Raw genomic sequence first — 13,168 nt, forward strand, 5'->3', positions numbered from 1 at the left:
GGAGGTGGAGGTTGCTATGAGCCGAGATTGTGCCACTGCACTCCAGCCTGGGTGACAGAGAGAAACTCCATCTAAAAATAAATAAATAAATAAAATTATACATTTATTTGAGTGCATGTTTATTTTATGTCCACCCTTCACCAAATTTTCAAGTTACTTAAATCACTTTGTTACTTGTGTCCCCAGTGCCTAGCATAATGCCTGGCATATATCAGTCACCAAAAAAATACTTGTCAGTTTATGGTTGAATGAAAAATTGAACAACTGAATCAAGACCTTCCTGTTATCAGCTTGAAAGAGGACACCAAAAATTGAAACTAATCTTCTTACATGCTTCTCTGAAGGAGGGGCCATGATCATCACGCTTTAGATTTTAAATAATCCTAATGTTTCAGGGAAATTTAAAATTTAAATATGCCTGTTTGTATACTGAGTCACCTTCTTGCTGATCATCACAGGATTGAACTTACAAGGTAAGAGCATGATCTGAACATTGCACACCAAGCCCCAGACCAGGGCCTATGTTCAGGGTGCTCATCTCTCCTTAGCCAAGGGTCTAATATCCTACTTTAGACAATTTGGGCTTCTGGCTTCTTAAACCAGTTTTTCTGGAACCAAGCTCTGCAGTCCCAGGCTCTGCCCACATTCCAGAGAGGGTTAGGGTTTCTCATTAATCTCTGTCTGGATCCTGTCCTCAAATTAGCGACCACTGAAATATAATCCCTGTCATGGGGAACGAAGAACCTGACACATACAAAGTTAAGCTGAAGAACTGTTCCCTCTCTGAGACCAGTCGTCCCTGACTTCTCACTTCTCCCAGGCATAGCACGATGACTCAGGGAAGCCATTATTGCACTGTTACTACCAAGCAGCCATCCATCACTCCAAAAGGTTTATACAAGAGTCCTTTGTAGATAACTTGACATTTTTTGCCCATATTTAGCACCAACAGAGAGCAGACTCCTGGAGTTGAGAAAGAAAAGTTACTTGGGTTCTGTACAGCTGAATTGAGACTCTTTTCTAAGAATTAAAATAAAAGAGCAGGGTCTAGATAGGACCCATTCTCTGACAATTTGTCCTTACTTTTAGAACCTCATACGGCAGGTTTCGAATATGGAAGTGAGAAGAGTTGCCTAGAGCAAAATATGGAAATCCCAGAAATGACTCAGAGACAGCATCAGGCCTCAGATGCCTAGAGGGGGCAGAAGTAACCTCTTCCAGGAGGTCTTGGTATAGTTCTTTTACACTATAGCATGGTGATGAGGATCTCAGAGACTCACACTGCCAAGGTTCAACTCTAGCTATGTAATTTCTGGTAAGTTACTTACATTTTTTTATGCTTCAATTCACTGTTCTGTGAAACAGGATGAAAATGGTACCTATCTCTTAGGAATATTATGAGAATTTAGTACATTTAAAGCATTTACAGAAGTGCCTAGGAAATAGCAATACATATGTACGATTATTACTTAACATCAAAAGTCTGAGTTAGATGTTGAATTAGAACTTTCTAAAGTCAGCTCCACCTCTAAGATTCAAGATTACAGGTATCTTCTAATATACATACTATTTATAAAATTAGGGAATTTTATAAGCTTGCAAAAGAAACTCAATCTAAATGATATTTTTACCACTGTAATGATTTGTACTATAGCAATTATCTTAAATCGATATATAAAATTATTTGTGTGTGTATGTGTGTGTGTGTATGTGTGTGTTTATCCAGAAAAGGGGCCTATACTTTCATCAAATTTCAAATGCCAAAAAGAAAAGTCAACTCTTCTGTAGTATTCTCTGAGACAGAGTGAATAGACCAAAAACCAAACAATTTAAAGTTCAGGTTACCTGTGTAGTTAAGTTAATTACCACACATATTTTCTTTAAATAAACAAACAAACAAAAATTACATTTACACAATTTTTGAAATGTCTTAAATCTAAATAAATGGATTGTAAATACTCAAATGAAGATAAAAGTTTATTAAATACCTCCTTAGTGCATATTCAGAGGAGTGATTTAATAATACACTATGTTAATGAAGAAGAGATGATAAATCTCTTTAAGACAAGTAAAGAGAGTGAAAGACCAAGAAAGGACAGGTCCAGGATTTGATCAGAAAAGGCTCAGAATGTCTTTCTGGATAATCTTCTTGTATGGTGGGCGTTTGCCTCAGGCCTGGCCACAGGATTAGTCTTTCCAGTAGACGTCTAGCTCTCTCAACCAGAGGTCTGCTGGCAGTGGGATCATCTCAAGATCTAGCACCAGCCCCAGCCCTCTTCAGAATGGCCATTCCTCTTAAAAATAATCTGAACCTCTCGATGCACATCAAGGAAATAGAAAAGCAATAACAAATCACATTCAAAATTAGCAGAAGGAAAAAAATAATGAAGATCAGAGCAGAACTAAACAGAGATTTAAAAAAATACAAAGGGTCAATGGGAAGTTGTTTTTTGAAGAAGATAAATAAAATTGATAAACTGCTAGCTAGACTAATAGTAAAAAGAGAGAGATGATCCAAATAAAATCAGAAACAAAAAAGGAGACATTACAACTGATCCCACTTAAATACGAAGGACTATCAGAGAACAACTACATGCTAACAGGTAGTTATATATAATATGAACAATTACATGTAATAAGAACAACTACATATTATATGTAATATGAACAACTACATGCTAACAAACTGGAAAACCCAGAGAAAATGAATAAATTATAGGACATGTACAACTAACATTGAACCAGAAAGAAGTAGAAAACCCAAACAGGCAAATAATGAGTAATGAAAGTGAATCAGTAATAAAAAGTCTTCCAGTAGAGAAAAGCCCAGGACTGGATGGCTCTACTGCCAAATTCTACCAAACTTACAAAGAAAAACTAGCACCAATTATCTTCAAAATATTCCAAAAAATTGCAGAGGAGGGAATTCTCTCTAATTCATTCTAGCAGGTCAGCATCACCCATTACCAAAATCAGGCCAAGACATACACCAAAAAGAAGGAAACCACAGGTGAATATTCCTGATGAAAATAGATGAAAAATCCTCAATAAAATGTTAGCAAACTTAAACCAACAGCACATCAAGAAAAGATAATACACTATGATCAAGTGGGATTTATCCCAGGGATGTAAGGATAGTTCAACGTATGCAGATCAATAAACATGATACATCACATCAACAGAATGAAGGACAAAAACTTTATGATCATCTAAATTGATACAGAAAAAGGATTTAACAAAATTTGACATCCTTCATTATAAAAATTCTCAACAAACTAGGCATAGAAGGAACATAGCTCAACATATTGAATGGGGAAAAGCTGAAATCCTTTCCTTTAATAACTGGATCAAGACAAGAATGCTCCCTTTCACCACTTCTATTCAATGTAGCAATGTAAGTCCTCATCAGAGCAATCAGGCAAGAGAAAGAAATAAAATGCATTCAAATTAGAAAAGAGAAAGTTGAATTGTCCCTCTTTGCAGGTGATATAATGACATAATATTGTATATAGAAAAGCCCTAAAGACTATACTATAAAACTGTTAGAATTGATAACAAGTTCAGTAAAGTTGCAGAATACAAAATTAACATGTAAAAATAAGTAACATTTCTATACACCAATAACAAACTAGCTGAGAAAGAAATCAAGAAAGCAGTCCCATTTATAACAGCTATGAACAAATGTACCTAGGAATACATTTAACCAAGGAAGTGAAAGACCTCTACAAGAAAAACTACAAAATACTGATGAAATAAATTGAAGAGAAAAAAAACAAATGGAAAGGCATCCCATGTTTTTTGGAAGAATTTGAAGATTGGAAGATTTAATATCATTAAAATGATCATACTGCCCAAAGCAACCTACAGATTCAATGCAATCTCTATCAAAATATGAATGAAATTATTCACAGACGTAGAGAAACAATCCAAAAATTTGTATAGAACCAAAGAATAGCTCAAACAGCCAAAGCAATACTGAGCAAAAAGAAGAAAGCTGGAGGTGTCGTACTACCTGACTTCCAAATATACTGCAGAGCTATAGTAACCAAAAGAGCATGACATTTGTATAAAAACAGACATGTAGATAAAATTGAACGGAATAAAGAACCCCCAAATAAGTCCACATGTTTACAGCCAATTGATTTTTGACAAAGGTGCCAAGAAGATACCCTGGGGAAAGAACACCCTCTTCAATAAATGATGCTGAGAAAACTGGAAATACATATACAGAAGAATGAAACTAGACCCCAAACTCACACTGTATACAAAGAATCAACTCAAAATGGATTACAGGCTTAAATGTAAGACTTGAAACTATAAAACCACTAGAAGAAGATATAGGGGAAATGCTCTGGGACATTGATCTAGGCAAAGATCTTAGGGAGGGCTAAGATCTCAAAAGCACAGGAAGCAGAAAAAAAATGACAAATTAGAATATATTAAATTAAAACTCTTCTGCATGGCAGAGAAAACAATCAACAGAGTGAACAAATAGCCTGTTGAATAGGAGAAAATATTTGCAGGGGGCTAACATCCAGAATATACAAGAAGCTCAAACAACTCAACAGCAAAAAACAAATAATCTCATTAAAATGGGCAAAGAATCTGAGAAGACATATCTCAAAAGAAAACATACAAATGGCCAAGCGGTATATGAAAAAATGCTCAACATTATTAATCATCAGGGAAATGAAAATCGAAACCACAATGTGATACCATCTTACCCTAGTTAGGATGGCTATTATCAAAAAGACAATAAATTCTGGAGAGGATGTAGAGAAAAAAGGAACTTTTATACACTGTTGGTGGGAATGTAAATTGGTACAGCCATTATAAACAACAGCATGAAAGTTTCTCAAAAAAGTAAAAATAGGAGACTTCTGGCCAACATAGCCAATTAGGAGGAGCTGCAGTCTACAGCAACACAGAGAGAAATGAAAGGGGCTAGTGAATATAGCACCTTCAACTAAAATATCCAAGTTCTCATATAGGGACTGATTAGGGAAACAATTCAACACACAGAGAACAAAGAAAAGCAGGGCGGGATGATGGCCCACTTGGGAACAACATGGAGCCAAGGGAACCCCCAACCACACCCAAGGGGAGTAGTGAGTGACTGTGAGACCCTGGGAAACCATGCTTCTCCCATCGATCTTGGCAATCTGCAGATCAGGAGATCTCCCTGTGGCCCACACTATCAGAATCTTGGTTCTGACCCACAGAGCTGTGTGGAGTCTTGGCAGAGCAGCTGCTCAGGCATGCACAGAGACCCAGGAGCTTTAGATACTCTGGCCCCAGGAACCCCAACAAACATGTCTGCAACTCAGGCAAGGCGGGACATCTGCATGTATGCTAGGAAGAGGCAGAATCCAGGGAGCTGAGCAGCATCATTCTGCCAGCCCCACTTCCATGGCACCTCACAAGATAAGAGCTACTGGCTTGTAATCCCAGCCAGCTACCAGCAACAGAGTGGAAAAGGCCTGAGATGGGACAGAGCCCTGGTGGGGGGTTGGGGGTGAGGGGCAGGCACCATCTCTGCTCTTTGGTCAACTCAGCAGTTCCAGCCTTTGGGCTTTGGAGAGTCCAGACAGTCTGGATGAGGAAGGGTCTCCCCAGCAGCACAACATAGCAGCTTTGCCAGATCATTGGCAGACTGCTTCTTTAAGCAGGGACCTGACACACTTCTCAATGGGCAGGATCTCCCAGTTGGACCCTACAGCCATGCCTGCCAGCAGGTATTAGGGAAAGAGTGCTGATCTCTCCCTGGGATAGAGTGCCTGGGGAAGGGGAAGGCTGCCACCTGGGTTGGTTGGATGATAGCCATTCCAGCCTGCGGGCTTTGAAGAGTCCTATCTGACAGGGGAAGAGGCAGTTCCCCACCACAACACAGCTGTTTTGCGGAGGCATGGCCAGACTGCTTCTTTAAGCAGGACCCCCAACCACTCCTCCTCATAGGGTGTGTCCTCCCATCCAGGGCCTTCAGACATCCCTGCCCATGTTCTCCCTGGGACAGAGTGCCTGAGAGGCAGGGCAGGCCACCACTATGGTTATTCGAGCTTCTTAGCTGGTCCAGCCTGAGGGCCTTGGTAGACCCCAAACCCATGAGACACTGAAGGGATCTCCGACACCCCAAAGCTGCTCTACCAAAAAGCAGCCAAACTACTTCTTTAAGCTAGCCCATGATCCTGTTCCTCCTGACTGGGTGAAACTTCCCAACCAGGGTCTCCAGCCACCTCCTACAGGTGTGTTCCAGCTGGCAATAGGTCAGCACTTCCCTGGGAAGGAGCTTCCAGAGGAAGAGCAGGCTGCCATCTTTGATGTATTGCAGTCTTCACTGATGATACCTCCAGGTATGGGAAAAACTGAGGCAACTAGGGTTTGGAGCAGACACTCAGCAAACTGCAGCAGCCCTGTGGAAGAGTCAGCAGGCTGTTAAAAGAAAAACAAAAAGAAAACAACAACAACAAAACCCCACAAAAACCCCATCCAAAGATCAGCAACCTCAAAGATCAAAGGTAGATAAGCCCACCAAGATGAGAAAGAATCAACACAAAAATGCTGAAAACTCAAAAAGTCCCCATTTTCCTCCAAATGATCACAACACCTCTCCAGCAAGGGCTAAGGCTGAGCCCTTGGGCTGAGGCTGATGGATGAAATGACAGAAGTAGGCTTCAGAAGGTGGGTAATAATGAATTTTGCTGAGCTAAAGGAACATGTTGTAACACAATGAAAAGAAGCTAAGAATCATGATAAAACAACACAGGAGCTGACAGCCAAAGCAGTCAGTTTAAAGAAGAACATAACCAGCATGTTAGAGCTGAAAAACACACTACAAGAACTTCACAATGCAATCACAAGTATTAATAGCAGAATAGACCAAGTGCAGGAAAAAAACTCAGAACTTGAAGACTATCATTCCAAAATAAGATAGGCAGACAAGAATAGAGAAAAAAAATGAAAAGGAATGAATAAAACCTCTGAGAAATATGAGATTATGTAGAGACCAAATCTATGACTGATTGGGGTACCTGAAAGAGACAGAGAGAATGGAACCAAGTGGGAAAACATACTTTAGGATATCATCCAGGAGAATTTCCCCAACCTAGCAAGACAGGCCAACATTAAAATTCAGGAAATGCAGAGAACCACAGTAAGATACTTCATGAGAATATCATGCATAAGAGACATAATCATCAGATTCTCCAAGGTCAAAATGGAAGAAAAAATGTTAAGGGCAGCCAAAGAGAAAGGCCATATCATCTACAAAGGCCAGCCTGTGAGACTAACAGTGGACCTCTGCACAGAAACCCTACCAGCTAGAAGAAATGGGGGGCCAATTCTTTAAGAATTCAACATTCTTAAAGAAAAGAATTTCCAACCCAGAATTTCATATCCAGCCAAACTAAGCTTCATAAGCAAAGGAGAAATAAGATTATTTTCAGACAAGCAAATTTGGAGAGAATTTGTTACCAATAGGCCTGCCTTGCAAGAGCTCCTGAAGGAGCACTAAATATGGAAAGTAAAAATCATTACCAGCCAATACAAAAACACACTGAAATATACAGACCAGTGTCACTATGTAGCAACCACATAAACAAGTCTGCAAAATAACCAGCTAGCAACATGATGACAGGATCAAATCCACACGTAACAACACTAACCCTAAATGTAAATGGGCTAAAGGTCTCAGATAAGAGACACAGAGTGGTAAGCTGGATGAAGAAGCAAGACCATCAGTATGCTGTCGTCAAGAGATCCATCTCACACATAATGACACTCACAGGCTCAAAACGAAGGGATGAAGGAAAATTTACCAAGCAAATGGAAAACAGGAAAAAGCAGGGGTTGCAATCCTAGTTTCTGCCAAAACAGACTTTAAACCAACAAAGATCAAAAACAAAGAGTATTACATGATGGTAAAGGGTTCAATTCAACAAGAAGAGCTAACTATCCTAAATATATATGCACCCAATACAGGAGCACCCAGATTTGTAAAGCAATTTCTTAGAGATTTTCAAAGTAACTTAGACTCCCACACAATAATAGTGGGAGACTTTAATATCCCACTGACAATATTAGACAGATCATTGAGAAAGAAAATTAACAAAGACATTCAGGACTTGAACTCAGCTCTGGATCAAGTGGACCTGTCAGATGTATATAGAACTCTCCACCCAAAAACAACAAAGTGTACCTTCTTCTCAATGCCACACAGCACTTACTCTAAAATTGATCATACCCAGAAGTAAAACACTCCTCAGCAAGTGCAAAAAAACTGAAATCATAATAAACAGTCTCTCAGACCACAGCACAAATTAGAATTCAAAATTAAGAAATTCACTCAAAACCACACAATTACATAGAAAGTGAACAACCTGCTCCTGAATGACTCTTGGGTAAATAATGAAATTAAGGCAAATACCAGGAAGTTCATTGAACCAATGAGAACAAAAATACAATGTACCAGAATCTCTGAGGCACAACTAAAGCATTGTTAAGAGGGAAATTTATAGCACTAAATGACCACATCAAAAAGCTAGAAAGATCTCAATTTAACAACCTAATCTTACAACTAAAAGAACTAGAGAACTAAGAATAAACAAACCCCAAAGCTAGCAGAAGACAAGAAAAAAACCAATTATCAGCTGAACTGAAGGAGACAGAAACACAAAAAAACCTTCAAAAAATCAATGAATCCAGGAGTTGATTTTTTGAAAAAAATAATAAAATAGATAGACTGCTAGCTAGACTAATAAAGAAAAAAGAGGAGACTCAAATAAACACAATCAGAAATGATAAAAGGGACATCACTACTGACACCACAGAAATACAAACAACCACAAGAGAATACTGTAAACACCTCTATGCACATAAGCTAGAAAATCTAGAAGAAATGGATAAATTCCTGGACACATACACCCTCCCAAAACTGAACCAGGAAGAAACTGATTCCCCAAATAGACAAATAATGAGTTCTGAAATTGAGGCAGTAATAGCCTACCAACCAAAAAAAGCCCAGGACCAGATGGATTCACAGTTGAATTCTACTGAAGGTACAAAGAAGAGCTGGTACTATTTCTACTAAAACTATCCCCAAAAAATTGAAAAGAAGGGACTCCTCCCTAACTCATTGTATGAGGCCAGCATCATACTGATACCAAAACCTGGTAGAGATACAATAAAAATAGAAAACTCAGGCCAATCATAATGAACATTGATGCAAAAACCCTCAATAAACTGAATTCAGCAGTACATCAAAAAGCTAATCCACCACAATCAAGTAGGCTTCATCCCTGGGATGCAAGGTTGGTTCAATATATGCGAACCAATAAATGTGATTCATCACATAAATAGATCTAAAGAGAAAAACCACGTGATTATTTCAATAGATGCAGAAAAGGCTTTCAACAAAATTCAACATCCCTTCATGTTAAAAACTTTCAGCCAGGCGCAGTGACTGGCTGAGTGCAGTGGCTTACACCTGTAATCCCAGCACTTTGGGAGGCCGAGGCAGGCAGATCACTTGAGGTCAGGAGTTTGATACCAGCCTTGCCAACATGGTGATACCCCATCTCTACTAAATATCCAAAAATTAGCCAGGTGTAGTGGTGCACACCTGTAGTTCTAGCTACTTGGGAGGCTGAGGCAGGATAATCTTTTAAACTTTGGAGATGGAGCTTGCAGTGAGCTGTGATCATGTCGCTGCACTCCAACCTGGGCATCAAAGCAAGACTCTGGCAAAACAAAACAAAACAAAACAAAAAACCTCTCAATGAACTAGGTATTGAAGGAACATAGCTCAAAATAATAAGACCAATCCATAACCAATATCACACTGAATGGGCAAAAGCTGGAAGCAGTCCTCTTGAAAACTGGCACAGAACAAGGATGCCCTCTCTCACCATTCCTATTCAACATAGTATTGAAAGTTCTGGCCAGGGCAATCAAGTGAGAGAAAGAAATAAAGTGTATTCATACAGGAAGGGAGGAAGTCAAACTATCTTTGTTTGCAGATGACATGATCCTATATCTAGAAAACCCCATTGTCTCAGCCTAAAAGCTTCTGAAGCTTCAACAAAGTCTGAGGATACAAAATCAATGTGCAGAAATTACAAGCATTCCTATACACCAACAACAGGCAAACAGAGTGCCAAATCATGAATGAACTCCCATTCACAATTGCCACAAAAAGAATAAGATGCCTAGGAGTAAAACTGACAAGGGAAATGAACGACCTCTTCAAGGAGAACTACAAACCACTGCTCAAGGAAATCAGAGGTGACACAAACAAATGGAAAAACATTCCATGCTCATGGATAGGAAAAATCAATATTGTGAAAACAGCCATACTGCCCAAAGCAATTTATAAATTCAATGTTATTCCCATTAAACTACTGTTGACATTCTTCACAGAATTAGGAAAAACTATTTTAAAATTCATATGAAAATGAAAAAGAGCTTGAATAGCCAAGACAATCCCAAGCAAAAACAACAAAGCTGGAGGCATCACAATATCTGACTTCAAACTATACTACAGGACTACAGTAACCAAACAGCATGGAACTGGTACAAGAACAGACACATAGACCACTGGAACAAAACAGAGAACCCAAAAATAAGACCACACAGCTGCAACCATCTGATCTTCAACAAACCTGACAAAAACAAGCAATAGAGAAAGGATTTCCTATTTAATAATTGGTGCTGGGAGAACTGGCTAGCCATATGCAGAAAATTAAAACAGGACCCCTTCCTTACATCATATACAAAAATCAACTCAAGATGGATTAAAGACTTAAAGGTAAAATGCAAAACTATAAAAATCCTAGAAGAAAATCTAGGCAATGCCATGTAGGACACAGACACAGTCAAAGATTTCATGGTGAAAATGCCAAAAGCAGTTGCAACAAAAGCAAAAATTGACAAATGGAATCTAATTAAACTAAAGAGCTTCTGCACAGCAAAAGAAACTATCATCAGGGTGAACAGACAACCTACAGAATGGAAGAAAATTTTTGCAATCTATCCATCTGACAAAATCCTAATATCCAGCATCTACAAGGAACTTAAACAAACTTATGAGAAAAGAACAAATAACCCCATTAAAAAGTGGGCAAAGGACATGGACAAACACTTCTCAAAAGAAGACATACATGGGGCAAACAAACATGAAAAAAAAGCTCAACATCACTGATCATTAGAGAAATGCAAATCAAAACCACAATGAGATACCATCTCATGCCAGTCAGAATGACTATTATTAAAAAGTCAAGGCTGGATGCGGTGGCTCACACTTGTAGTCCCAGCACTTTGGGAGGATGAGGTGGGCAGATTTCTTGATTTCAGAAGTTCGAGACCAGCCTGGGAAACATGTTGAAACTCTGTCTCTACAAAAAATACAAAAATTAGCCAGATATGGTGGCACACATCTATGGTCCCAGCTACTTGGGAGGCTAAGGCAGGAGGATCACGCGAGACCAGGGGGCAGAGGTTGCAACGAGCCAAGATCATGCCACTGCACCCCAACCTGAGTGACACAGTGAGACCCTGTCTCAAAAAACATGTCAAAAAGCAAAAGATGCTGGTGGTGAGGTTGCAGAAAAAGGGAATAATTATACATTGTTGGTGGGATTGTAAACTAGTTCAACCATTGTGGAAGACAGTGTAATGATTCCTCAAAGACCTAGAGGCAGAAATACTATTTAACCCAGCGATCCCATTACTGGGTATATACCCAAAGGAATATAAATCATTCTATTATAAAGATGCATGCACATGTATGTTCGTTGCAGCACTCCACAATAGCAAAGATATGGAATCAACCTAAGTGTCCATCAATGATAGACTGGATAAAGAAAATGTGGTACATATACACCATGGAATACTGTGCAGCCATAAAAAGAAACAAGATCATGTCCTTTGCGGGGACATGGATAGAATTAGAGGCCATTATCCTCAGCAAACTAACTCAGGAACAGAAAACCAAATACTGCATGCTCTCACTTCTAAGTGGGAGGTGAATGATGAGAACACATGGACACATGACAGGGAACAATACATACTAGGGCCTGTCAGAGGGTGTGAAGCCAGGAGGGAGAGCATCAGGAAGAATAGGTAATGGATGTTGGACTTAATACCTAGGTGATGGGACATCACCTAGGCGCAGCAAACCACCATGGCACATGTTTACCTGTATAACAAACCTGCACATCCTGCACATGTACCCCTGAACTTAAAAAAACAAAAAAACAAAAAAAAAAACCTAAAAACACAAATACCATAAGATCCAGCACTCCAGCTGCCAGATATTTATCCAAAGGAAAGAAAAGCAGTGTACCAAAGGGATACCTGTACCACTATATTTTTTGCAGCATTATTAACAATAGCCAAGATATGTAATCAACCTAATAGTCCATCAGTGAATAAATGGTTAAAGAAAATGTGGTATATACACAATAGAATACTATTTATCCATATTGAAGAATGAAATCCTGTAATTTGCAGCAACCTGGATGGAACTGGAGGTCATTATGTTAAGTGACATAAGCCAAGTACAGAAAGACAGATATTGCATGTTCTCACCTGTATATGGGAGCAAAAAAAAAGCTGATTTCATAGAGGTAGAGAGTAGAATGAGAGTTACCAGAGGCTGGGAAGGGACTGGGGAGGGAGTGATGAAGGGAGGTTGGTTATGAGTACAAACATAAAGTTAGATGGAAGGAATAAATTCTAGTGTTTAATAGCACAAGAGAGTGACTATAGTTAACGACAACGTATTGTATATTTCAAAATAGCTAGAATGAAAGATTTAAAATGTTCCCAACATAAAGAAATGATAAATGAGAGAGGTGACGGATATCCTAAATACTATTATTTGATCATTACACATTGTATACGTGTAACAAAATATCACATGTACCCCATAAACATGTACAAATATTATGTATTAATAAAAGATAATCAAAATTTAAGAAAATAAAAAATAATCTGAAGAATCTTCTGACACTATAAGTGAGTGGGACAAGAATCTTGCTGGGAGTGGAAGGGGAAAGCCGTTACCCTCACTCATACATTCAGGAAAATTACTAAATCAAGTTTATGAAGCTTTACTTGCTCATCTACTTCCAGGTTTTTCTCATATACAATCAAATGTTTGAATCCATTTCTT

The sequence above is a fragment of the Pongo pygmaeus genome, chromosome 1 (genome assembly GCF_028885625.2).
Source record: "Pongo pygmaeus isolate AG05252 chromosome 1, NHGRI_mPonPyg2-v2.0_pri, whole genome shotgun sequence".
In the NCBI taxonomy this organism is placed as follows: Eukaryota; Metazoa; Chordata; class Mammalia; order Primates; family Hominidae; genus Pongo; species Pongo pygmaeus.